The sequence below is a fragment of the Panthera tigris genome, chromosome B4, assembly GCF_018350195.1.
Source record: "Panthera tigris isolate Pti1 chromosome B4, P.tigris_Pti1_mat1.1, whole genome shotgun sequence".
In the NCBI taxonomy this organism is placed as follows: Eukaryota; Metazoa; Chordata; class Mammalia; order Carnivora; family Felidae; genus Panthera; species Panthera tigris.
Genome location: NC_056666.1, coordinates 40,056,318 through 40,080,239, shown reverse-complemented (window position 1 = coordinate 40,080,239; position 23,922 = coordinate 40,056,318). Strand labels below are relative to the sequence as shown.

Below are 23,922 nucleotides of genomic sequence, written 5' to 3'. Positions count from 1 at the left end.
ATGCCTTTTCAAGTAGATTTCTTACCATTCTTCACCACCATCCCTGTCCCTGCCCCCGACTCCTTTGTGTGTCACCAAGAAGAGCTCCCTAAGAGAATGGCCACAGCGAGAGATGTGCACAGTAAGGGTCATGCTTGAGCTGACCCTTCTGAAAGGCCTCTAGGAAGGGCCATGGCTTCCCCTCGGCTGTCCGTGCCCCTGCGGTCTACCCAGAAGCTTCTTACCGCAAAGTTAGTCCCTTCCCTTTCCGCACGCGCTGGGTGGAAATGGAGCATCAAGATCCTGCTTTGATATTTCAGCATTAATTTAAAATTTCAAGATACTATTGCATTCGAGTTTTCCTAACCCACATAGTGCTTCTGTGTGACAGACGAGGAAACTAAGGCCTGATGAGGAAAGTGACATATTTAAAGTTACTCCCTGGTTGATGACATAAGGGGAAGTAGGAATCCAGGTGCGCTGACCCCCTTGTGAATTGCTGTTTCCAAAGGCAGTCTGTTCCGCATTAATAGCCCATGAAACAGTCTATAAAAGCCAGAGGAATTTTTAGTGCTACAAAAGACCTTCAAGTCAGTAAGTCCACCTTCCTCAACACAAAGTATACTGTGGAAGAATAAACTATTGAAAGCTTCAATTGCAAGACCCAGTAACAGAACAGGAGAGAGGAGACTAGTCATGGAGGAAATGAATTGCAACTTGTGTTGCCAAATAGAAGGGTGGGGAAGGGAAGCAGCTCAAAGCAGGTGTTGACAACATGCCCAGCTTTTGTGAAAATCAGCACTTGGAAGACACACATTTTGTATTTCAAAATAACAGCCCTTTTCAGATGTCACCTGGGCTGCACACTGCTTTTCCAGTCAGTGTGTGTTTTACTGAAAAGCCGCCCCGGGGCGGGGTGGCATGTCCTGAGGATGCATTTGGATTCTGTAAGTGTCTTCGGGTCTTTGGGTCTCTGCTGGCTCTGCTGGCTGGTACGGATGGGCAAAGGCAGGGGAACCCATTATGTCACCCCCAAGTCCCCTTTCTCTAGTCCCCACTGCACCAGGACCCAGGAGAAGGCAAGGGCATGCCTGTCTGGGATAGGAGGAGGAGGGCACAGCCCCTGCCCTGTAGCTGAGGGAGGATGGGTAGTGGAGGAGATTTACCGACGGGAACTGCACACATCGACCGTCCACTCTGGTTACAGAGGGTCTCTAGGCACAATGCCACCAGAACACGGATGTCCCCACTTCCAGTTGGGCATCCAGACCATGACACAGGATTTAAGAATAGACTTCAGGGCAAGGGGGTGTTTCCTGCTGCAAAACCTAGATGTGCTGGACATTCCCTCCTGAAGCCTGTGGTAGTTAATCCAGCTTCCTGCTCTGGGTGGAAGATAAGAAAGGGCTCTTGTCCCCGTATCAGAGAAGGGGAAGAATCCCAACTGTAGATTTCCTCCCCACACAAACCTGTCCACCAGAAGCCCCTCTTAAAATGAACTCATGAACAACTAATAGTGCAAAAGGGAAATGGGGTTCCTCTCATTCTTTTTTTTTTTTTTTAATGTAGGGAATCTCACTAAATCAAAGACATGCGTAATTAAAAAAGAACAATGGAGGCCATGAGTCAAAATTTATCTCACAAAAATTAAATGTTAAAAAATGCATGGTTCAAAATTATTTTTCTATTATGTTGGAACGTTTTGCTTTGGACAGAGACACACTTTCACCAAGATTTGTGACCTTCTGGTAAGGCTTGGCCACTGTTCCCACATTTTGCCTTACTGGTCAGGGTCAGTTCTGGATTAGTGATAAAATCCCATCCAATTCTATGTTCATCCACAGCCTATAGTTAAGCAAAGATGAGGGAGCTTCCCCATTGTGCTGCACACTGCAAGATGGTGAAGCCTGGGCAATGTCCAGTGCCCTCTGTTGTGGTGCCTCCCAGTATAGTTCTCTGCCTGTCTCTAGGACTCTACTTACCCTAGCTCCCCCATCCCCCCCAGCTATGCTCCAAAGAGCAGGTGTAAGCTTTGTTCAGCCCCCCCACCCCCCCACCAGAAGTGTCCTCTCTTCCCCTGCTGTTTGGGAAAGTGGCTCTGTAGTCACCATCCTCGGACTCTTCCAGCTGTGGCTCTGAATATTGTAAAGTTAATTTTCAGAATTCACAAAACACTTTCCTCTCTTCAGTGCCTGGCTCTGGAAATTAGAGCCATGACTTGCCAGAATCGATTCTGCAATTTAATTGACTTCCCTGTTCTAGATGGTGTCCACCCTCCCCAATGAGGTGATGAGTGTTAATGACCCCACAGGTTGCCGGGGTGGGGGTGGGGTCTTCACTATCACTGGGAACATTGTCCTGCTTTGCTATATCTGCATAACCAGGCAGCATAATTACTGGGCTAGTAGAATTCAGTATGTGATGCATGTACCAAGATTCTACCACTAAGCTTCCATTTCTGACTTCATATCCATGCTGTAACAGACACTTCTAGGGCCTCCTTGTGCCAGAGCTTCCCCAGCACCTCATATCCTTTCTTCCAGACAAAAGAAGGGACCTGTAACAGGTGGTGAATGAAAGCTGTGAAAACACTCCTAGTAGTGGGGATGCATGGAGACGCAAACCACCCACCTCACTCTTCACTACCCTGGTACGTGGATGAGATTTGGGGCTGGGGATGAAAGAAGTCAGCCTTCAGTTGATTGCTCATTTTTGGCCCAGATTTAGATACCTCTTCTTAAAAAAAAAAGTTAATGTTTATTTATTTTTGAGTGAGAGAGAGACAGAGCATGAGCAGCAGAGGGGCAGAAACACAGAGGGAGGGAGACACAGAATCTGAAGCAGGCTCATGTCAGAACAGAGCCCAATGTGGGGCTCAAAGTCACCAACCTTGAGATCATGACCTGAGCCAAAGTCGGACGCTCAACTCTTGAGCCACCCAGGCGCCTGGATAGCTCTTCTTAAAAAGTAAAAAGAGCCCATGGGATTCTCAAAAGGAACCCAGTTTAGGTGACATGCATTAAGACACTGATTTAGAGAAAGATGAAAAGAAATTAAAGGCATGATGGAAAATGTATCGCTCCTTCAATCTATAATACACATACATTACATGTAATATATACACATATATATGCATTTAAGTGTGTATATATAAAACAGCCCAAGAGGTGGAGGACACAGCGTGAATTACACGGACAAATCAAGGCAGAGTTGATATGACGGAACAGACTGTGATTATGTTGATTGAAACCAGGTTTAAAGGGCCAGGGGAATTTGTTTGGGAACAGAGAACAGGACCAAAATATTCCCTGGGAGAGGAAATCTCATCAGAGGAGAACCACGGGGGGTGGGGGCAGTGGGGGGGGGCGGGGGTTGAAGCGGGTACAGCGGAGAGATGGCCGTGTCTGGGGAAGTGGGAGGAAAAAAGATTCCTCTGTCCACTTGCAAGGGGTGTGCGAGGTCTACAGCATGAAAAATCCAGGGGAGAGGATGGTGGGACAAAGGGGAATCTGGGCAGGGAGGGCGGAGAACAGGAAAGGCAGCCAATAAGCACCGGCCCCTCTATCCCTCTGCGGCTGCGGCTGTGTGCTGGGAAATAAATCCACTGCGATGTGGTAACTTAACAGTGAAACATACCTCATTTCTAATTGTCGGAATTCAGGGATGGACGTTCATCATGGTTAGGTTTGAAAGAAGCAAGATTAATGGACAGGTCTAGCAGGACGAATCAAAAGAATCTTTTTAGGTGCAACCATTTGAGGAGGGGGAGAGGTGGGAAGTAGAAGAATCTGGCATTTGGCCAATCCCTTGGAGAAGAAAATGGCAAATTCAGAATTCTTACCTTCTAGGCTGGTCAAAGCCACTCACAGCTGCAGGTGGCCGCAGCCTGACTAGATGACAACCTCTCAGATACATGACAACAGGAGGTCATGCCCCCCCTGGGTGGGGGGAGGGGGGGTGTCTTCCTAAACACATGCTTTGAAATGATGGCGGCATTTAAAAAACAGTCATCACAGAAGACGAGGATTTTAGCACTTAGAGGAGCAGAGAGGTCATCATCTAACTCCTCAGCCTTTATTTTACAGCTGAAGAAACCAAGGCCCAAGGAACCAAGGTGAGCTGGCCCAAAGTCACAGCCACTTAACAGTCCAGCTGGCACTGGGTTCTGTGTAACCAATTAAATGTAAGTTTGTACCAATTCTTTTTTAGTTTTTTTCCCTTTCTTTTTTTAAAAATTTTTTAATGTTTATTAATTTTTGAGAGACACAGAGAGAGTGCAAGCAGGGGTGGGACAGAGAGAGAGGGAGACACAGAATCCAAAGCAGGCTCCAGGCTCTGAGCTGTCAGCACAGAGCGATGTGGGGCTTGAACTCACAAACTGTGAGATCATGACCTGAGCAGAAGTCAGATGCTTAACCAACTGAGCCACCCAGGAGCACCCCCCACTTTTTTCCCTTTCAAGTTGTGTCCTGCTTTTATGACAAAATTATAACCTTCATCAGATCAATTAAATCATAGAGAGGACACTCAAGGGAATCTGGCTTAATAATAGGTTAAGTTAAATACAGAACAGAAATAAGCACCACACTAAATCCTTCTCCTTCCCAGGCACTGGGATGTGTACATTTGGGAGGACAAAATTCTGCTTTTTGAATGCAGTCACTGATAACAGGAAGGACAGAGGAGAAGTTCTGGTGAAGATCACATAACCCAAATCCCAGAACCAGCTCTTCCTAATTTCCTTCCAATGCTCCCAGACAGCCCGGTAAGTCCTTACTCTTCAAGGTCATGGAAGAAAATTGTAGAGGTGGTATGTTCCTGCTGCTCCTGTTCTCTCCCTCACTTCCCTAAACAAAACTAACAAGTACAGAGAGTTCAGGTTCCCCAAGTCGGTCCCAGGGCAGACGGCTGCCAGTCCTCCTGGGAAATCCCAACCTACAGCATTTCTCGCCTTGTTCATTCTAAAGTGGAGGAATTTTTATTTTCAAGTTCGAACAGGAGACTCTACCCAGGGGGAAAGAAAAGGCAAATAACATTTCAGTGAGTATGCAGTACTTTCTGGATATATTTCTCTACCACATTTGAGGAGATTCAGAGTTTTCATTTCCCCTCTTATCCTTTTCCCTGGACTCCCCTGCAGCATGTATGTGTGCACACGCATGTCACTTCTGGAATGATTTGATGCTTAGGAAAGTCTGGATCAAAAGGAGAATTTGTCAGAAGAATTATGAGGGAACAAGAAGTTGTCATAAAAGACACCCTTGGGGCTGGCAGAATATTCTTCTGGCCTTATTCTTGCAGGCTGGTTTTAGAACTCAGCCGCACAAGAAGGGACAGCCCCATTCTGCTGTCCCAGACTGGGAGCTGCCCTCATCATGGTGCATCCCACCACTGGCCACAGGGGAACAGGGCTGGCCCTTCAGGAGGGACACCGAGAGGTGCCGGAGCTGGCTTCCCAGACATGAAAAGCTCCAGTACCGACCTGTGCCCGTGGCAGGATAGAGGCACCTGCAGACTGGAGCATGGGCCTAACCATTCCCTCAGGCCCTGCTTCTGGCTTCCTTGGCCTGGTGGAACTTACAACTCCCAGCGATCTTCAGAGAGGCTGAGCAACAAATGGTATGAGGATGGCTGAGTCAGAGGACCTGCCTTTCAGTCTGGGCTCTCCCACACATCGAAATTGGGTGGTCCTGACTGACTCCTGTCACCTCTCTGAGCCTCAACAAGTTTTTCTGTGGCAATGCTTCATAAGTGGCCACAGGTACTGGTATGAGATGAATACCAACCTTTCCCGGAGATGCTACTGCTGTGGTGCCCTTGTTGGAGCAGCTTAGTAGGTTCCCTGGACTGGGGCTCCGGAGATGCAGTGCCACCACATGAACCACACAGTAGGTGGCTCTGATACAAGAGGGCTGGCTGGAAAGTCAGATAGACCCACACTGGAAGGCCTGCCCTGCCATCTCTTAGCCATCTGTGCCTGTATCACACAACGTCTGTAAGCCTCAGTTGTCCCAGCTATAAAACCAGGCTAGCGCTGCCTACCTTGCAGAGCAGTGAAGAGGAATAAATGAGGCATTTCATGGCACACTGCATTCAATAGATACTAGTTCCATTCACTTAGGAAAAGTACCAACTTTGACCTTAATCCTCCCACTGGTAAGCTTCTGGGTAATAAACTCTGCCTTCTTTCTGCCTCAGGTGAATTCTGTGCAGAGGAAACACCATAGCACATGTCATGGTGCCACCACCTTAGGAAGCAGATCTAAAGAGCTGTCATTCTCAGCAGCAAGGGGTCATTCTAGATCAAAGCCGTGGCAGCTGCCCTGCTCTGGGCGACAGGCTGCAGCCAGTCCTCTGCCACCTTGAGTCTGGCTCTCCATGCAGCTGCCCCCAATGACCCCAGTCCACACTGGCCTCTCCCAGTTCCAGAATGCACCTCTGAAGGGGGAAGGAGATGCTTCTCACTTAGCATGGAGTGCGGAGCAGCACCGAACTGAGGGCAGGAGTTATGCTCTGAGTGACAGACCTCACACTTGCTACTTCTGTGGGTTGTGTGCACTGATTCACCTTTCTGAGCCACATCTGGAAAAAAGAGATGATGGCACCTGACCTGTCTACTATAGGGGCCTCTTTCCAGTGTCAGTACATATAACATGACTCTCAAATGAAAGCTCAAGAGAACGGTTGGTGCAGATGCCAATGACAACATTTCCCAGGTGAGTGGCTTGCCTTCCGGAGGTTGTAAGCTATGCAGGCCCTCGGAGGTGGAAGTCTTCCCATGTTCTAGCTTACACCCTCCATCTGCAGCCCCCACCCCAGAACACAGATGCCTATGTCAAGCACACAAGAGAAAGAAATGGATATTGAATTCAAATAAATGCACAGGGTACAACATGGTCATTCTGAGTAGTGATAATTGAGAATCGTCCTTAGATTGGAGCTCTCTAAACTTGGCCCAGCGTCACAATCATCTGGGAGAGGTTGACGTTACAGATTCTCAGGCCCCAGTCTGGGCTTACTTTATCAACATACCAAGGAATGGGGCCCAGGAACCCACATTTCAAATAAATCCTCTGCAGTGGCTCTAATAAGCATCAGGTCTGGGGACCACTACTCCTTCCATGCCTGCCTGTCTGCCTCAACATTGGTGGGAATCTCTACCCTACACGACCCCAGCACCACACCCCACACAGGAACTGGTCAAAGAGCACTTACTGGACGGCGATTAAATTCCAAGTAGTGGCCCTGCAAATACAGAGCCCACTGGAACCTCCCAGATGAGAAGACGGGCAAACTGTCTACCAGTGCCAGGGCAGGAAACAAAGCATGGCTTAGGCCAAGCCTAGATCTCGGCCCCTGCCTTCTACTTTCATGTGGAGACAGATACCACGTGGCAAATAAATAAACAAATTCCTATCACCTCTCATCATCATCACAAAATTAAAAGGGGCCAGACCTAGAATAACCCAATTCAGCCTCCTGATTCTACACGTATGGCAACTGACGTCCAGAGAGTGAAGCAGCTGCTTGGCCAAGTTCTCACAGTGAGTGGGCGCCCCAGTGGTACAGTGTAATGGGAAGAGAACTGAGCCAGCCGTCCAGTTATCCAACCTTTCCGCAGACCCGCCAAGATCCCACACTGGATCTGTTCGAGTACCTGTACGTATCAGACTTGTGCCTCTAAAATCCAACCTCCGCAAAAGAGAGCATGTTGTCTCCTAGGCCATGTCCTTTGTCTAAATCCATCCTCATAGCAACCTGTACCCATCAAGGCTTTTTATTTGTGCAGCCTCACTCTGGGGGCTCCTTCTGCCTTTCAGTCCTACTGCCTCACCCCAAGCATCCCTGCCCACCCATCCAGTGCCCTAAGGCAAGACTGATCCCAAAGACTACAATCGCTGACCTCCTCCACAAAGCCTTTTGGCATCTGCCTCCCAAGGCTTTTCGATGATGTCTTTAGATTTTCTATTTTGCCCTGACCTTTGTATATTTCTTTATCCCCCACCCCCCATGACAGTTTTTAAGCTGTGTAAGGGCAGGGACAACATTTTTATGGCATTCAATAACCCCTACATTGTCTAGTACACACTTAGGTGATCAATAAGTATTTTTTTCACTTGAACTGAATCTTGACCTGATGAAACAATCTAGGTCCTGTCTCTTTCATTCCAGAAGAAAGGGCAGAAAACCCTTGACTGACCTTTGGTATGGAGCACCCATATTTGAATGGAAAGATATGGGCATCTGGGTGGCACAGTCAGTTAAGCATCGGGCTCTTGACTTCAGCTCAGGTCATGATCTCACAGTTCGTGAGTTCAAGCCCCACATCAGGCTCTGTGCTGACAGCACGGAGCCTGCTTGGGATTCTCTCTCTCCCTTTCTCTCTGCCCCTCCACTGCTCGTGTGCTCTGTTTCTCTCTCTCAAAATAAACAAACTTAAAAACATTTTGAATGGAGGGGCGCCTGGGTGACTCAGTCAGTTAAGCATCCGACTTCAGCTCAGGTCATGATCTCGCAGTTTATGAGTTTGAACCCCGCATTGGGCTCTGTGCTGACAGCTCAGAGCCTGGAGCCTGCTTTAGAATCTGTGACTCCCTCTCTCTCTGCCCCTTCCCTGCTCACATTCTGTCTCTGTCTCTCAAAAATAAATAAATGTTAAAAAAAAATTTTGAATGGAAAGATGAGTCAAAATCCAACGAGAATTTGAAGCCACGTGGAAAAGGTTTACTCAGCTTGCCTTTTTCAGTGCAGTAGGATAAGAAGTAAAATGCATGCATTACATATGACATATATATGTATGTAAACTTGAGAGGGCATTTTAAAGACGTCAATATCTCAGGATGCATAAATTTATGATAGCAAGGGCCCAATTTGCTCAAAGAATGGTCCCTGAGGTTGCTGCTCTGCAAATACTTCCTTCCCAGTCTGGAGGCAAATCTGGATTTCAGTCTGATATCATCTTACTCCTGGGGATGCCCTGCATACCACTCTGCAGTCATCTGACCTTGGAATGAGGTTAGCACAGCGACACCTCCTCCAACAAACCCTCTCCTGCCACCTTCATCCATGTCAACCAGTTGTATAAAGATCTCTACTGAGATCTCTGCTGGTGCTTTCTTCAGTCACGGGAAGATGCCTGGAGAGCCCAGTACTAACACAGGCCTGGTGACGGCACGTGGCCACACACTTGACCTGTCAGGTCCTGACACGTGGGTGTTAAGTGTGCCCTCCCAGGGCAACAAGGGAGCATTATATTGGCTCCTGAAAGAGAGATTTCCTGAGCCCTGTGCGTATGAAGTTAGAGTGCGGCAGATTTAGAGGGCCCAGCTGTCCTCCATGTGCCCTCCCTGAGGACACAAAAGCAGCAGCAAGGGGGAAAGAAGTACCGTTCTCTGTTCCACACATTGGGAGGTGCACGTGGTGCCTGTGCCACTTCAAATCATGTTTGCTTATCATGTGCTGAGTGCTTACACTGTGCCAGGCGCTGTTCTAGGCCCCGCCACATACGCCATCTTATACTTTATACGTTCTCCTACTTAATCCTGACCTCAGACCTCAGTGGTGAGCATGTTTTGCTTATTATAGAAGTTAGACAAACATTATTAGCAATTAATTATTGGTAAGTTATTGGTCAGGGACTAGAATTCAGATATTTTGATTCTGAGCCTAATGTTCTATTAAATGAGAGGTTTCAGTGGGTTTCAATCTAAGTTCCAAATCCAGTTGATGGATACATATGGCTACCTAAAGGCCTGTATAGAGGACTGAAAGACTTGGTGAAAGTCAGTGGGAACAAGTGCTATGATTGATTAGCAATGTCTGCTATGGGCAAGAGAATGATAGTAAGGAGTGCTGTGATTGATTAGTGAGGTCTGATATAAGCAAAAGTAGAGAGTGTCAGCGTGTGTGATGAATTTGTCACCCTTGCACTGAAGCATACTTCAGTGAATGACCTAGTTACCCTGATACAAAGTTTTAACACAAATCTAATTCCCCACCACAACTTTTGAACAATTAACCATACACATACCCCTCAAACATTTTCAACATTCTTTTAATTTTCTTTTCCCAAGTCTTCCAAGTTCTCCATATTTTTAAGTTGCTAGCCCAGAAAACAAGTCTCAGATCAGCATGGCTTATGGACACAGATTTCCCTTCTAAGGGCTTCTTCCTGTAGGCTGCCCCTGTTTGACCTTCCTCATTATCTAGAAAGGCCCTTTGGGGATGGAAAACATTCTCAAAACACTAAGGGTGGCATGTTTTACATGACCCTTGACAATTGTTCCCTGGAATGACCATTACTGACTGAGGGCTACAGCTGATGGAACGTGAGGAATGGAGTCCAGGAGAGTCGGGTGTGTGAGGACATGGAAGGAGGATGGCAAGAAGGCAGGACTACACACGGGGGCCAAAAGGCAGAGCACAGGCAGCTGACCAGGCACTTTCCAAGGGCAGGCAAAATAGCACTGCCTGTTTTGAGCAGGGAGCTGAGGAGTACAAACAGCAAGGCTAATGATCAATAGCCATCCAGTCTAAAAGTGATTCACTGCCTTGTGCAGCCAACCATTGAAAAAATAAAAATAAAAAGGGAGAAGAGAGGGGGAAAATGTCTCTTCTTCATTTTAGCTCCACTGTCTTAATCACTGAAGTCATTTGGACGTTGTGCTTCAGGCAGAACTGACCGCAGCTGAGAGCCTGGAGAAACCGGATCCTACCCTGGGCCCCCTTTAAAGCGATTAAACTCGTATCAGACCAGGCTGGACCCCCTGATAGCAAAGACGTCATGCTTGGAGCAGCAACCCTGGGAAATGCTCATTGGGCAAATCAAGACCTTAAAAAATAATTACAGTTCACACATCCTGAAGCAATAATGACTTCAAAACTCCCTTCACATGTGATTTATATATAAGCACATTTCCCCCTTGAACCTTCTCCCCCATTCCCATTCTGCTCACTCCACCCAAATCCAAGTGGTTAGAAAGTCAATATTCTTAGGTCCTGCTAAAAAGTCCAGATGGAGAAACCCTGGTCTGTATCAGGAGGGAAAGAACTGCTAACACCACCTGCCATTAAAATTCTCATACACCCAATTGTGCATGAATGTGAGTATGTGCATGTATTCCAAGAAGTTCAAAGGAAAAAAGAGAAAAATTAATTAAGCCTACACCTCTCTGCCAAGGAATCAAATGCTCTCTGGGGCCTGGTTTTGAGACAAAGAAATGTACTCCTGCAGGGCTGCTGGTTCTGATCCAGTTTATTGTAGAAAGAAGAGAGAATGAGGTTCAATCTGGGGTGGGGGCACTGGAGTTGACCTTGCCCTCTTTTGTTGTCCCTAAGAAGGTGTCCCGGGTTGTGAGAGGGAATGACCACTAAATGTTCAACTATTATATGCCAAGTCTGCCATGGGTAGAGGTAGAAAGGAACATATAAAGATGGAGAAATCCCTTGGGTGGTTGGCCTTGTGGTGACCAATTCTGCTTCCATGAGATCCCAAGGGGGGACTGATAAGTGGGATCAGGAAAGGGGAAATGCAAGAGGATAAGCTGGCCCCTTAGGACAAACTGCAAGTTGGAATGAGCATCTGGGATGACTAATGTCAGTTGTAAAGACGTGAACTAAGTGCTCAGACTGAGCTCCCATGCGTGTGAAGAAGACAGAACGAGAAGCCAGACACCCTGAAGAGGATGCAGATGAAGAAAGGTGTCCCCTCAAAGGCCCTACTGATGGGATCTGCTCTAGGATTGCGGCCCCTTCTGGAAAACAACCCAAAGCACCTTGATAACCTGGGTCTGGGACATCAGCTGAGCTCTGGTCTTTTCTTTCTCATATTGCAACTGCAGGTGTAAAGAAATGGAAATGAGATTTCACAGCTAGGCAAAGATCCAATCCGTATGTTCCTCCCTGAAGATAACTGAAATAGAAAACAGTCCCAATGAGGATGGAATCACTTATAAGACTTCTGGGAAATAGCCTCTTGCTGAGGTGTGAAGGGCAGGAGCCAGTGCCGGATGTCACTCTGTGGGGGGGAAAACAGCAACATCTTTGAGAACTAAGGGCAGACAAGTCCTTAATTGAGCAGCCTGGGGGCAGGCACTGAGCCTTGAGCTTCTCAAAGCCTCCTCCTCCCCCACCAGCAAGGACTGGCTGCCTCCTGGGAGCTTCCAAGAAACTTGATGGGTGTGGTCAGTCTCCATCCTCTGACTACATCCCATCTGAGAATCCGGAAAAGGAAGAGATGATGAACTCTAAGCACAGAAAGGAGAAAAACAGTTTGGGGGGCGCCAAATCAGGTGTTTGCTTTGGGAGCAAGTAGAGTGCTCAGTAATGAGAAATGGGGACAGGAAGGAAATCAGCAAAGACTGAGCTACAAACTTGACTGTTAGAGTCAAACCTGGTTCCCCAGATTGAAGGTTGATGGGATTTCCCATGGCATGCCAAGAGACCACAATGAAAAGTGAGTTACCATTTTGTAAAACAGAAGAAGGGTTTGGGCATGTCCATGTATGAGCATGATGTGTGTGTATGTGCGTGTGTGTGTGTGTGTGTGTGTGTGCATGTGTGCGCATGCATGCTCCCTTTTCCTACATCATTGGTCACAGAGAAAGATGGACCAGTTTGTCTACCTGCCAAAATCATTTCAGAGCTTGCTTCAAAGAAGGAATAAGCTCCTTGTGAGAAGGGATTAAATCTCATTCAACTTTTTACCTGGCTGTGTGGCACAGAGTAAATGTTTGCCAGAGTGAATGAGGGTTAGTCACAGTTCTGGGAATTCCTAAATCCTAGGCCCGACCTCAGATCCCATTCCAGGTTTCTGCAGGATAAATACCTTCCATTCACTCATCTATTCATTTGACAACTACATAAGTCAGGTACTGCATTAGGTGTGTTTGGAAATGATGCTATGAACAAATGGGGATAGTTCCTGCCCCCAGGAAGTCTTGAGTCTAGTAAAAAGGTGTTGAACAAGTGGTTAGAATACGAAATGCTGTTGTTAGGAAAAATATGAGAGGATGTAGCAGGGGACCCTAGCATAAGACAAGGGACTGGGGACAGACTCCCAAAGGAAGTGATGCTCAGGCTGACACCTGAAGAGTGATAAGAATCAGGCAAGAGGCACTGAGGGTAGGGAGAGATTGTTCTAGGTAATGGGAGCAATTACCTAAATACTGAGGCTCAGAGGCAAAAAGGCACACTTGTCTTCCGAGGAACAACAAAATCCAGTATGGCTGAGGAAGAGGCAGAGGGATAGAGGAGAAGAGAGAAAAGGAGGAGAAAGAGAGGGGAAGAGAGGGAGAGGGAGAAAGGACGTATAAAGAGAAGGGAGGTTATGAACAGTCTTGAGAGTTGTGATAAGGACTCAGAAGCAATGGAGAACCAGTATAAAATTTCAAGTGGAAAAATGGCCCAATTAGCTTTGCAAAGTGTGAATAGCGAGAGTTATGAAAGTGGCTTTGACTAGGGCAGTGGCAGTGGAAATTAGGAGATTGGGACAAACTTGATAATTCAGAGCTTAGAATTAGGATGACGTGGAGGGTGCCTGGTCATGGGGAATGAGAGTAGGGCAAGCTGGGAATGACCCCCAGACTTCTGACTTGACCAAATGCTGTAAGAGGTAGATCCATTTACTAAGCTGGAAAACAATGGAGAACATTCACTGGAGGTAGAGCAGGGTTGTAGCACATGGGAGCCCATGTTGAATTTAAGACGCACTGAGTGTTAAGTACCCTTAAGCCATTTGGGTGGCGTATCTGCTGGACAGCTGGATACATGGGTCTGGAGCCTCAGAGAAAGTTCCCGTGTGTTTGGGAGTCAGTGTTGAGCAGACAGGAGAAGCCACTCGAATGCCTGACATTGGCTGCGGAGAGTGTGGGGGGAGAGGAAAGCCCAGGTCAGGCAGAAGAGAAAAAGTCAGCTAAGGAAAGTATCACAGGAGGACAGGATTTCAAGAAAGAAGACAGCATGGAAAAGGGCCACGCAAGACGAGGCTGGCTCTCTTCACTGGGTTTAGTGACACAACGGCCACGGGCCAGAGGAGGCTCTGTGGCATGTCAGTGGTGACAGCCAGACTGCAGTGAGGTTGAGCACTGAACAGAAACCGCAGAAATGGAGACCCTACTGAAGAGCTGAGGTTGTCAAGAGGAGGAGAGAATCAAGACAGGAACTGGACTGGAGAAATCCCACAGTGGGGAGAAAGACACTGGTGGCCTGAGGGACCCTGGGGGCCTAGCCTCTAGTTCAGAGACCCCAGGAACTTCCTGGCAATGGCACTCAATGACTAGATTAGATTGATTTCTAACTTCTGATCGTGCAGACCTCAAATCTTAATATGCCATCAATTTATACAGTTCCTGGAATTCAAAACACTTCATAAATATTTTCTCTTTGTTCTCACTCCGTACATGTAGCGAAAGTAGCGAGATGATTATTTTCTTCTTTTCGCAGGTGAGCAAACCCGGGCAGACACTGCCTTGGCCCCGGGACTGTGTGTGTGGGTGGCAATGGGAAGGCCGCTCAGCAGACCCCTTCTTCCTCCCGCAACCCTTTCTCCTGGACCAGTGGCTCCAGGATGCTTGGCACACTCGTGCTACTAACACAGCAGTTATTCAAGGACTCTGATAAACTTGGACCCGAATCACTTGACCTAAGGAAGCTTGCTCTGCTTCCCTGTCTATTTCAGGAAGCCTGGTGAAACTCTTGGCAAATATCAGAGCGCAGAAATGGAATCTGGTCCTCGTCATCCCATCTGGGCTGAGCTGTGGAGGGAATCTTACACAAACCTCTCCTCCAACAGTCAGACACTTAGCTGACTAATGCCAGAGCTCTGACCCCAAAGTCACGGCTCCAAGGGGGAGGGGTAGAGGTGGATTCCCCAGGCTCACAGCCGGGGCGGGGAGGAGGGGCACAAACGAAACAACCTAGACCACCTCTGCACAGAGAGCTTTCTGAAAAGCGAGCGGCAGCCCTGCCTGCGGCAGTTGGGTCCAGTCAGCCCCAGCAGCAGGGGGATGGATTAAATAACGCTGGCAAGGTTCCACCTAGGGCTGAAGGTTCCAAAGCTCCCAGTGTTCAGTACGTTTCTACAGTGAGAAAAGGAAGCTGAAGTGTGTTGCAAAATCACAAAAGTTGGAGATCATTCATTCGTTTTGCACTCATTTAATCAATGTTGGTCAACGTAATTCTCTGAAAGGGCTGATACAGCCCCTCCTAAAGGGCATTTGGGACTGTGTGGAGGTGGTCCTGGGTGTCATGGTGACTGGAAGAGGGAAGATGCTAGTGGCACTTAATCACCAGGCACTGTCCTGTGCAAACTGCCCACGGCATCCCTGCTAAGAAAGCTCAATGCCCATTGCAGACCTACAGCCCACCCATTGACTGTGGACTTCCCAGGACACTGGAAGGAAGAAACCATCAACAAGAAAACAGCTGGCCTGTCCTGCAGTGGGACCACACCCCTCCTTTTTCTCTACTCCCAGTACTGACATGTATCCTGTCTGGGGTGGGAAATTATGATCCGTGTGTGCCAGAGTTGGTTCTGTTTTCCTAGACTCTGCAGACCGTCTAATTCTTCCCACTGACCTTCATTCCTGACCCTTCTCCCTGCTCATCCCTGCCAACCACGAAAGGGGCTTCAACAGAAGGATGCACAGGGCCAGCTTCCTGCATCAGCATCTGGGGGCCAGCAGCTTATTCTGCTGGGTGCCCCTAAGCGAGACACTCACTTCTCGGAGCCATCCCTAACTTCCCCTTCCCCATCTTCCATAGAAACATACACAGGATGCAGCAGGCTAAATCGGACGGCATGGGCAGGGCTAGGGTCCTGTGAATACAGGGCAGTGTGTGTGTATGTGTGTGTGCGTGCACGTAAAGGAGAGCTAAACAGGTGATCATGGCCCTAAGATTCACTTAACCTATGAGGGCAGGACATCTGCAGTGGGACCTGGAGCCAGGCCCGGCACTGCTGCCCCATCCCAGCTTTCAGGCACCTTCTTCCACTCAGCTCCCAGTGAAAGCATGGGATAGAGCCCCGGCAGTCGCAGGCTGTGTTCAAGAAGCTTGGCATAGCCTCCCAGAGCTGACAACGATCGAAGACAGATGTGTGCAGTCAGAGAGTAATGCGAATCATGAAAAGGAGTAGCAAGCTTACATGTGGAAAGAGACAGCAGTTGTGGGGGAGGGGGGCAGAGGAGAGAAGTGGGAGCTGTTTAAAAAAGCACTGGGTGACCCTGTGGGTGGGGCAGCTCTGCTGTGAAGATACTTCCACAGGAAGAGGGGCTGGACTCTCTGCAGGGGGCCAAGAGCTCCCATTTGCTCCACCTATTAGGCTCTAATTGAGAGTTCTGTTCTGGCCAGGAAGGGGCCCTAGGGAGCAGCCATCTACCTCCCAATCTCACCCATGGAGAAACCAAGGTCCAGAGAAGTTGAACGCCTAGTCTAAAGGCACACAGCCTAGTGGCAGGACTGGGACAAGAATTCAGGCAATCTTTTGCCACCTCCTCACCAATCTGGTGCTTCACTCCCTGAACTTTCCTCTTCTCTCAACCCTTTCCACACTTACCTCCACCTTCTGCTTTCCCAGACCCCCATCACGTCCTGCTGTTCCCTACCAGCTGGCCTCCCGCTGTGCGTTCTCTCTGTGGACCCTAGAAACTCCCAAATTGGTGGAAGAGGGAGACAGGAGTCATGTTGAAAATAAAAATGGTTGGATTGAGACAAGGAAGGCAAGACACCTTCCTCCTTAGCTCTCAACTATTGGTGAGACAGCCAGAGACTCTGCTCAAATGTCTTACCCCGCTTCATCGTAATCCTGAAAAGCACTGGCTGAATATTTGCACAGAGCCTACTCTTCACAGCATGAAAGTGTGGAGGAGTGTGAATCCTTAACGTCCTTCCTTCCTCTTATGGGTTGAATTGTGTCCCCCCCAAAGATACATTAAAGTCCTAAATCCCCAACACCTCAAAAATACAACTGTATTTCGAAATAGGGTCTTTACAGAGGTAATGAATTTAAAATGGGGTCACTGGAGCGGGTCCTCATATAACTGGTACCCTTATAAAATTGGGAAATCTGGACACGGAGAGATCTGCACAGAGGGAAGACAAGGTGAAAACACACATGCGGAATACCCTGCAAAGATTAAGGATCTGAGTGATGCATTTACAAGCCAAGGGACACATCAAGCTACCAGAAGCTGAGGGAAAGGCATGGGACACTTCCTTCCCTAGCACCTATAAATGGACCACGGCCCTGCCAGCACCTTGATTTTGGACTTCTGGCCTCTTGAACAGTAAGGCAATAAGTTCTTGGTTGTTTTAAGCCACCCAGGTTGTGATGTGTTGTTATGGCAACCCAAGAAAACCCATACAGTACTTCCCAGGTAGTCGTCTTCTCAGCTGCCTGCCCTACCCTAGGGCCTCACTCTGTTGTCCACAACAGATAATTTAGGTTGAGTTTTTGTCAAGGTGCCACAGAGCACAAGCTGAATCACGTATATGTCGTGGATCCATACAGCTCCCAGAACGTGTCTAGGAAACTCAAACTGATGTCCCCAACCTTCCTCCCTCTACGCAGGCACTCCAGGAAGTCCTCGGTCAACATGCCACTGCAGGTGGGCAGGCGAGAGGAGAGCTTCAGGACAGATGTCCCTGGTCTGTGGTCAGCTGGCAAAAAACCCCAAACTAGTGGGGGAGCCGGAAGAGGCATGAGGCTAGGCGAACGGGATAAGAAAATCTAACTACCCACACATCTGCTGGGAGAACAAATCCAGCTCGACACAGATCCAAGAGGTTTCTAAGTAATAGGGAGAGTGATTGTGCCATGCAGTGCACAGAGTCAACTGGAAAAGCTGCCGGCCAGGTTCTGAAGTGGAACAAACTGATAAGGAGGGCGAGCCCAAGAGGGATGGGAAGGAGAAGCATGCACACGCAGCTGGATCGGGACGTGGGGAGAAGTCCACACTCTTTAAAATAGTAGGTGACCAGGGGGAGGGGAGAGAGAAGGAAAGAAAAACACTCAAAGGGAGGAGGGAGCTGGTAACAGGGACTGGAGAGGAAGTCACCAGCAAGTCACACACAGCCGTGCGAACATGCTCCTGACAGACTTTATGAATTAAGTCAAAACCATATGGACACAGATGTTGAGAATGACAGTCTGTTTATCCACCTTAAAACTTATTTAATAAATCGCCATTTATTAAGAGCTTCCTGTGTGCCAGGAATTGTCTGCAGCACTTTACAGGATTCAGCTGTTTCATCCTCACACAATCTGATGAGGTAGTTCGATTATTAGCCCCATTTTACAGGAGAGGAAATTGGGGATGGCAGGCGGGCAAGGTATCTTGCTCAGGTCACCCCACTAGTAAGTGATGGAGCTGGCCTGGCTCCTGCACCCTGCTTCTTTGGTGGTAGGTGGGGTGGGGACAGAAGACAAGAGGAGCAATCCAAAATTAGATTAAGACCACACATATGCCCGAAAGATCCAGCTAACGGAGCAAAGGGTAGGTGACAGTCTTTCCCATAATTCAAACTGTTCTTCACTAGTGCTGCTCCTGGGGGCAGGAGCCAGTGATGTAGGGACATGGGGCTTGGGTGAGGATCCCCTCTGCTGCTCAGATCCCTCTAGGGGCTGATAAACCTTTTAAAAATCACCACTATTTAGGGGCATCTGGGTCGCTCAGTTAAGCATCTGACTAAGCGTCTGACTTCGGGCTCAGGTCGTGATCTCACAGTTTGTGAGTTTGAGCCCCACATTGGACTCTGCATGGAAAACTCAGAGCTGGGAGCCTGCTTCAGATTCTGTGTCTCCCTCTCTCTCTGTCCCTCCCCTGCTTGCAATCTCTGTCTCTCTCTCTCTCTCTCTCTCTCTCAAAAAAAATAAACATTAAAAAAAAATTTTTTTAATCACCACCATTTAAAAAAGTTATCATCTTGGGGCACCTGGGAGGCTTAGTTGGTTGAGTGTCCACTTTGGCTCAAGTCATGATCTTATGGTTTGTGGGTTCGAGTCCCATATCAGGCTCTCTGCTGTCAGCACAGAGTCTATGTCAGATCTTCTGTCCCCCTCTCTCTCTCTGCCCCTCCTCTGCTCATGCACTCTTTCTCTCTCAAAAATAAACAATAAAACAATAATTTACAAAATTTAAAAATGTTAACATCTTTAAGCTGAGAAAGATAACTTCCAGAAATCTATTCTAAGAAAATAAACAGATATGTGTATAAAAATCTACATAAAAACATAAAAATATGGTTAACTGTGGCATAAAAACAGTGGCTAAAATGAAAATACACCACAGCAATGAAATGGTTCAGGTACAGTGCATGATGGACTATTATACAGGGAAAATCATCTTACAAAGGATACTTCAAGACATGGGGAAATACATACAATACGTAGAGGTGGAAAAATGCCACTTAAAAATAGTTTATAAGGTGTGAAGAGCTCCCTTACTAAGAAGAAGAAACATACACACAGAGATACATTAACATACACACACACACACACACACACACACACACACACACACAGAGAAAGAACTGCAAGGGATATATACTAAAAATTGTCTTCCTCATTTATCCTAACATTTTCCTAATTCTCTGTAGTTCACATGCATTGGAACAGGTACTTATTTCACAATCAGAAGACAATGTTGTATGTTATAACTACTTCTGGGAGGGTCCCAAAGCTTTAGCTGTCATTTTTAGCTGTCTGTCTGATGAGACTTTCCACCGACCAGGTGCACCAAGGAATTCCAAGCAGCCTCAATCAACTCCATGGTACTTTTTTGGCCCTGATCTTAATTTAGAGAAAAAACAGAAATTCTGAATTAAGGAGACAATTGTTTTGTGTTTCTAATTAGATAAAAGAACTATAAATATGTTAACGATACCTGCTGATTTAATAGGGACTCAATGAAGGATCATGTTCAGGAGGTCAAGTGGGATGAGGGTGTCTATGTGGCGGGAGACTGTTGCTTACTGCATCTAGTAAATGATAGATGTGCTGTTTATTCAGCTACAATGAAAGGTGCTAGAGGGGGGGAGAACAGAAGGGAAATTATCTATAAATAAACAAGAAGGCAGTGTGATGTAGTGGCTAGGAACACAGACTCTAGAATCAGAAGAGTGATTCTAAGCTTGGTGCCACTGCTTCTGAGCCATTTAACCTTAGGTGAGTTATGTGGTAATTTCAGAAATAGTTACTGAACAACTATCATCTGCCATGTCATATTCCAGGTCTTGGAGATAGAGCAGTGAAGCAAGGATACAAAAATGCCCTGTTCCACATGGAATTTACTTATAATTGGGGAAAAAAGATAATACATTAGGGAAAGCAAGGAAAATACATAGTTTCTCAGATGATCTTAAGAGCAATGAAGAGAAACCTGTCTAAGCCTCAGCAGCCTTGTCTACAAAATGGTGTGGGGATATTCAAATAGTTATTCCATTGAGTACTTGTGAGAATTCGTAAGATCACACATATGACACTGAACACGATTCCCACTTTAATAAATATTAACAATTACCACTATTTTGAGATTAAAGGAGCCAAATTTACTCCTCTTGTCTGAGTAATGACACAGGGAATGATAAGAAATGGTTGCAACCATTCAGAAACTGCAGAAGCAAAGGGGATTCATCCCGAGCGATGGAGGAAACATTAAACCATCATCATGTAATAAGGTCTTGAGTTTCTTAGTGACTGAAATAAAGAGCAAAATTTTTCTCACTTGGGGTTTATCCAACCCCATAAGAAGTCAGAGGAATCCCTGATCACTTCTATCATCATTTAATACAGATAATATCTGCCCTTTGGTTTCTCCCACTTCAGGATTTAACAGAAGGCACACAACCCAGGGAACTTCACCTGCTCCCATGCTGGTCTGCCATCATTTCTTCCCCAAGTCTATGGATTGCAGAGGCCAAGAGGAAAGGAGGTCTGTTGCTCCCTTAAGTCCACATGGCCATTTGGGAGTCATGAGATTGGTCGAACACTTCAGTGGAGTTCGCCCAAAGCCAGGTGGAGCCAGATTACAGACCACAGTACAGATTTCCATCCAGACTTTGGGAATGAGCTCCCAGAATACAGGGGTGCTTCTGATCCATGCCCCAACCACTCGGCCAATGGCCAGTGAAGAAAGAAAGAAATGGTGCCCTGGCTAGGCAGGAGGAAAAGCTTTCCAGAAGTCTATTTTATAAGCTTTGGATTCTAGCCTCCTGGAGAGGAGAAAAGTCATCAGAAGTTAGAAGGGGGCACAAAGAGATGTGTGTGTTTGTATGTACATGTCCCAGCATATGCATGTGCAAGAATGTTTTAAGTAACTAAACGCACAGCTTAAACCAGATGGATTATCCTGCAGTTTCACAGACCAGTAGCTTATTTTGGGTGGACCTCAGAGGAGCTAAGTGATTTGTTTGCACTTGACATCAGAGAGGATACTTGTTGTTAGTGCTTTTCCTCTTCTCTGTGAAGTCAGGTTTGGCAGAGCTCTGGCTCTAACTCAGGACTCAGAAGTACTAGGATTTTCCCCGAGGCCCCACTGCTATACTTATGTCCTTCTTTTCCCGGGACTGGGGTGACAACATGAACCTAGTGTGGAACACAGAGAAACACTTCGGGAACACTGAACCTCAAGCACTACAACCTATAAAACAGAACCCTGTGAGCTGGTGCATTGTGTTAAACTAGGAACAGATGAAGACCCCAAGAGGAGTTTCCAGAAAGTTCAAAGAACGCTCTAAGGGGGGAAATAATGCAAACCAAAAACAGAAAAACGGAAGGGAAGCCATAAGGGGATGCAATAGGCCCTTTCCCCCAAACCGCACTGCCCAAGAGAGGAGGAAGCTACCCTGAGACACAGCTTTTATTACTGCTTTGCATAAGCTCTCTCTTTCAGGCACATTGGTCAAACCCTAAACACTCCATGCTTTTCCCCGCCTCTGTGCCTCTGACTGCGCCATCCACATCTACTGCCCAGAAAATTCTCTTGCCTGATCCACGGGTCTCCTCAATCGCCTACCAAAAGTCTTTAGAGCTCTAACTGCCCTCCGTGTGCAAAATGCCCATTGCCTTAAGCCTTTCTCTTGAGTTTTATTTAGTCGAAGATGTCTTATTTCCCTAGATGTACTATATGTTCTTAGAGGTGGGGAACCACACATTTTTGTACTGCCCACAGCACAGGACACAATACCTTACCATATCAGGCACTCAGTAGCTCACTGCCGAATGAGTGGTTTTTTTAGAATCAGAATTTATGCCCATTAGGTCACTGAGTAGAGTTCATTTTTCAGAGGAGAGAAATGAAGCATACTGAACATTCTGACTTCTTTTCTTTCTCTTGTGCTCCTGATGGTGGCACACACGGCAATCGGGCATGGAAAGCAAGCTCTTTCCTGGGGGGACTTCCAGAACCCCACAAGAACAATGGCGTTGGGGTTCCGACTGTCCCTTCTTCCATCACAGCTTTCCTCCCCTCACCCTCCACTGCTCGTCCATCAGCAAATCCTGCCAGTCCTGCTCCCAAAACAGATCCCCAAACTTCTGGCTCCCTCACATCTCACTCATGACCACCCATGTCCAGGCCACCATTCTCTTTGACCCACGGTGCTGTCATCTGATGGTCTCACGGCCTCCCCAGCCTGCCCTCCAACAAGTAGGAGAGGAACCTTTTAAAAAGGTTAGCCAGATGACATTATTCCCTGCTCCAAACTCTCCCCCAGTGGCTTTCCACCATACTTGAAGGGGAAAAAACTCTGGCTTCCCGACACATTTGCTGGGGGCATGGGGACATCCTGGCTTCTCATTACACGCTTCAACTCATCACACAAATAAACTCTGTAAATGGCCCATGAGGTCCTACACAATCTAGCCAGCCTCTCTTGCTCTCTGTCCCAGCCACACAAACCCTTCCTGCTGTGTCTTGAACACAGCAATCCAAAATCCCCTCTCCCACTGTGTAACATCACTTTGTTTTATTGTCCATCCTGGCCCTGATCCCCATAGGAAAATGTCATTTTTTGAAGTATTTCTATGCTTGTTTGTCTCAGCATTTATGGATTGTCTCCATTGGAATGTAAGCTCTGTGAAGGCAGAGAGTTAATCTTTTCCATTCACTGATCTATCTACCACATCTGGAACAGTGCCTAGCATATAGCAGGTGCTCACTAAATATTTTTGGATGGAAAAATCTTTCAGGATACTGATGTAAGAATTATTGCCAACAGAGCTCTTCCAAATGTCAATATTAATGCCAAGAGAAATTCCTAGAGATCAGAAATTGAAAGCCATGATTTTATAGCCCTGGCCAATCAGCCTGCTTTTTAAAGTTATCTAGTTGAAATTTCTCATGGAAAAAAATAGAAGGCTTTTAAAAATGACCACAAACCTTCCCACAAAGATGTGTTCAGCAAAGATAGATCCTGCAGCGCTGAAAAGAGTCTTGCCAAATTCTGTTACCCATTGTCCTGCTGTAGGTTTGCCTTGGGTTCAGTTCAGTGTAACCAACATTTCTGGAACACTGGAATTAGTCCTGGTGAATACAAAGATGATTAGAATAAGGCTGTTACCAGCAAAATGCATACAGATACACAGGAGAGACAGACACATGAGCAACATATTTTCATGGGACATGTAGTAAGGCTGTAAATGGTAAGCCAGAGATCTGTTTTGGGCTTCAGGGAAGGTTTCCTGCATGAGCAGCTGTAACAGTCTGCCAGGCAAACAAAGGTGAAAGAAATCCTAAGCTCTGGGAAAAACATAAACAAAAGTATGGCTGTGAAAACCCTGTGGAGGCAGACAGAGTATGTCATGGAGGGACAAGCAGTCGTATTCCAGGAGCTTGGACTGTATTTGGTGTGTGATGGAGAAAGCCTTCTATTGCACCTTATTTATTTAAACATACAAGTGTTAGGTGGTTTGGGGTGTGTTGACACTTTTCTTCCATAATCACC

The 23,922-nt window shown here is 47.0% G+C and overlaps 1 protein-coding gene and 1 long non-coding RNA gene across 4 annotated transcripts in view; one reads left to right on the top strand and one right to left on the bottom strand.

The window, feature by feature from the left end:
• NTF3 (neurotrophin 3) overlaps positions 1 to 23,922 on the bottom strand; it is a 66,941-nt gene that overhangs the window by 25,134 nt on the left and 17,885 nt on the right. The window contains exon 1 of one of the 3 annotated variants that reach the window (XM_015540860.2): positions 23,358 to 23,444. The exons of 1 other annotated variant lie outside the window; for it this stretch is intronic. The gene's annotated coding sequence lies outside the window, so the exon portion shown is untranslated. Of the gene's footprint in view, positions 1 to 224; positions 243 to 23,357; positions 23,445 to 23,922 lie in introns of those variants that run through there. One more of the 3 variants, XM_042991636.1, reaches the window with a different exon arrangement.
• Positions 863 to 4,117, top strand: LOC122240281. The gene is made up of 3 exons (XR_006219759.1): positions 863 to 926; positions 2,523 to 2,629; positions 4,065 to 4,117. It is a non-coding gene; the product is annotated as an uncharacterized LOC122240281 (long non-coding RNA).